This window comes from Benincasa hispida, chromosome 10, assembly GCF_027475165.1.
Source record: "Benincasa hispida cultivar pf3 chromosome 10, pf3_genome.v1.1, whole genome shotgun sequence".
Classification (NCBI taxonomy): Eukaryota; Viridiplantae; Streptophyta; class Magnoliopsida; order Cucurbitales; family Cucurbitaceae; genus Benincasa; species Benincasa hispida.
In genome coordinates this window covers 47721309-47725673 of record NC_143487.1, presented here as the reverse complement: position 1 = coordinate 47725673, position 4365 = coordinate 47721309, and positions in this window count along the sequence as shown.

The window sequence follows — 4365 nt, the reverse complement described above, 5'->3', positions numbered from 1 at the left end:
AACTTATAACCTTTATAAAATAATGAATTTGTCAAAATATTTTTCTGTTTGCATTATGACGACTTTGATTAAATATAACGTTTATATTAATCTAAGTAATATCATGCTCAATGCAAAGTTCATTGTTTATCTAATTATAGAGCTTATAATTATCATACATGAAAAATAAACATACATATTCATTTCTCTACATCATACTTTATAACATTTATGATGCATGAATATGCTTACTCAAAAGATGCATTCAAATAATATAACAATTATATTATAATGCATGAGCATGCTTATATTAATCATGTAACCATATGACATTTATGTGATGCATGATCATGTTTATCCTAAGGTGGAATTTTAAAACTATATGGCATACATTATGTAACATATAAAACATATAGTTAAATAATACATCACATGTATATAAAACTAAAAAGCTATGATAGACCAAACATTGGCACCCTAATTTTAACAAAATTAAAATTACAAAGGAAAGCTGTCATTCTTGCATAGAAAGAGACTCTTGTGATTAGCTATCTGCCAGATACCTTCCATGACGTACATAGAACAATACCATGACTCTAGAGCTTACCATTAAGAACAAGTTAGGGTTTGAAGAGAGTAGGAAACGTTTCAAATATGAAACAATCTATTTTTTTAAGATCTGAACATTGATACAAAACAGTTTCAATCATAAAATCAAGCCAAAAATGGTACCAAGATTAATGTATTGTTAAAAAGAAAAAAAAATTAAGTGAAACAAAGTTTGAAAACACCACTATCCAATGATCTGGAGACATCACATATGTGAAGAGAAACTTTACTACCATTTTTGTTTTAAAGAACTCTTGTATATATAACCCAATTTCAACTTATAATTATACTATGGGGGACAGCTAAAATAAGTTATATATAAGAGTTCCAGTGAACCAAAGAACCAACATATTTTTTGTTAATTCTTCCAACATATTTTTTTTTGTTAATTCTTCCAACATATTTTTTTTAAACTCTACAAATTATGTGAATTAAATGTCATATTTTTTTCTCTTGTTCTCTATCCAACTCTCTCTTCTATGTTTTCTAAATATAAAAACTACTACTAATAATAGAAAAATATATTATTCTCCTCGGTATATAGTTGTTTCTCTTAATTTGATTAATTTTGAGTCCATTTCATCCATGTGCTCGAAGTCCAAAGGTTAGTCTAAGTCCAGTTCAATCCAAATTCAACTTAAAGTCAACATTTAACTGATCTAATCCATTTATTCATTGAAATTAGATATGAATCAGAATCAAATGGTCTCTTAAACTGATTTGTGTTGTGTCATATTTAGATCAGCTCGTTGGGACGACCTAATAAGCTTTATCATGGGCCAACCCAAATATGCTTAATTTTCATAAATTACATTTTACATTTTAAAAAAGTAAAATTTTAATATTATTTTTTAATATATATTTATATATATCATAAACTTTGTTTAACGGTTTTTAAAGTGTTAAGTACTAAAAAATTTTGTTTAAGAAAATTAAATACTAAATAAATTTAATAAAATAATAAATATATATTTAAATATATCTTAAATATTAGTTAACAGTAAATTTATTTTTAAAAAGTAATAAAATACAAAATGAAACAAATTTAATAAAAGAAATAGAATTTTGATAATATCCTATAATTAAAATCTAAAACATACATAGGGTAATTGTTTTCAATGACAAAATTGGTAGAAATATTTTGTGATATAGCAAAATGTCACTGTTATATCAGTGATAGACAATGTTAGATATTTATCATTGGACAGGGATAGTGATAGATGTCTAACAGAGTTTATCGGTGTCTATCACTTATATACAGTGATATTTTGTTATATTTGTAAATAAATTGACTCAGTTTTTTATATTTAAAAATAACCCATATACATATATATTTTTTAATAATTAAATGATTAATATTCAATGGGCTAATCCAATGAATTCACTAGAACCAAACTCAAGCTTGACAAAAACTATGGTCCAATCTAACCCAAACAACGCCTTAGGCTTTTGGACTTTGACCTACACTTTTTAGGGTCGGGCTAGAAGGTTTGGGCTAGAGGCTGAATTGTGAGGGATTGCAGTTAAGTTTGCAGCTTAAACATAAGGGCGGGCTACTCAAGACATCACATCTCAACATTCTTTTCCTTTTTTTGCCTTTTGCTTGGTTTGAAGGAATGGAATTCCTTTGTGGAAGCGCGTGAATGCCTTGCAATTCAAGTTCAATTTGAAAATCGTAAAATATAGTGGAATAACATACATTCGTAATGCAGAACCGAATAAACATAGTAATACCTATAAGCATACTTCTCTAATGAGAGAGAAAAGAAGTACACTTACCTTTGAAGATTTCCTCTCCAAGTCACAAACAACCTCAAACTTAATCTCCCTCGTATAAATCTTCCCATGAATGCCACTAATCATGAACAATGGTCACCACCAAAAGAACTTCCTTGCTATTCTTAGACAAGGAACACAAATTGTGAGATTTTTTGTTTATATAGTTTTAGAAGAGGAAGGAAATGCAGAAAAGAATTGAGAGATGTTGAGAGTTCTCTGTGTTTCTTCTCTATAACTTTTTTACAGCAACACAATCACTCAACTACAGCTTTGAGACTTCAACGTGAGATTGAAGAATAAGGGAGAGGTTATGAACTCCCTCCCTTTAACATCTAATAATTCCGAATGGGAGATCACTACTACAAAATCTATATTACTTAACACTTGCAGTTTTTAATTACTTGATGTTTCTTTAAAAAAAAAAAAAGTCAAGTAATGACCTTTTAGAAAATAAAATGTCAAGTAAAAGGGTAAAAAAAGCGGAGATTGACAGAATGTTTCAGATATTTTCACGCTATCCATTATTTGACACATTTTTCGTGTTAAGTAATAAGGTATTGCTTGACACGTTTTTCGCGTCAAGTATAAGAAGCTCTTACTTGACATATTTTTCGTATCAAGTAAAATATAAAAATAATATTTTTTTAACCTTTATTTTTTGTTTCCCTCCCTCCCCCATTTTCATTTCCCTCACAAATTTGGTTTCCCTCCTACCAAAATTATCAAATGAATTATTATTTTAAACAAGTAAAAGGGTTAAATGCCCTAGTAAAAAAAACTCCTCCCCTCCAAAACCCTCTCTTCACAGCACCCTAGCTGACTCTCCCTCTCTTCACCCAAACTTCAGGTAATTTAAATTCAATTATATTAAATTATTTGGGTTTTTATTTGCTTAGAGCTGGAGTTTGAGATAATTTGATGTGATAATTGGTTCAAATATATTGGTTAAGATATTTGAAATTTTGGATTTGATTTAGTTTAAATTTTAAAAAAATGTGGAGGGATTTGAATTAATTAGAGAATCTAAGAGATTAAAATTTTGAGAGGGAAAAGGAAGATATTTATGTATTTTATTTAAACAAAAAGGAATTAACTTGATTGGTCGGACTATTAATGTAATTTCAGTAATTTTTATTAATTGGGGGAATTTTTGGAATTTTGGACTTTAAGTGTAATTGCGGGAATTTAATTATGACGTTGAAAATTAATGGCAGGAATTAATTTCAATTTGGGAAGGAACCCCCCCCCCCTCTCCACCTCTCTCCCGCGCCTCTCCCTCTCTGCAACCCACACGTCCGCCCAACCATCGTTTTCCCTCGTCGTCGCACGCCTCCAGCTGTCCGCACACCTCTCAGCCGTTTGCGTTCGCTGGGGCCACTGCCATCATCCGACGAGTCGAGGCGTCGCAACGTTCGCCGGATCAAAAGCCGTTTGTCGCAGCTCTATTCGTTTTCGCACCGTCGCTCGACTCCCAACCGTTTGCCTAGTTGTCTACCGTCGTTCGAGCCATTCGCCCACCATTAGCCAGATCCCCGCCGTTTTGTCGTTCTCACGTAGGGACTACTGCAGTCGACGACTTCCTTCGGGTTGCGTTCAACCGACCATCCGATGATCGCTTCTCAGATCTGGCCGACGTTAATCGGTCTTTTCGTTGTTGGACGCTGTCGCTTGGGTTTTCACTGAATCTTGAGTTTCGGTGTAAGTTTTTGGGTTTTTCTTGAAAATTTGCCCATTTAAATTTTTGCCCGATACTTATTTAACCCATAAATTTTGGATGATAGATTCAGGAATTTGAGGATATTAAACCACCATCCAATAGTGTTTAAGGTTCGATTTTTGTGTTTGGGGTTAAATTTTATTTGCCCTTAGGTTTTGGGGCCTAAACTTGAATTCTTGGAAGGAGTTGTGTACGCAAAAGTTTGCTGTCCACTTGTTTCAGTGATCGACTTTGGAGTTGAGATCTTGAGGTGGTTTTGGATCAAACCACTACTGGGTAAG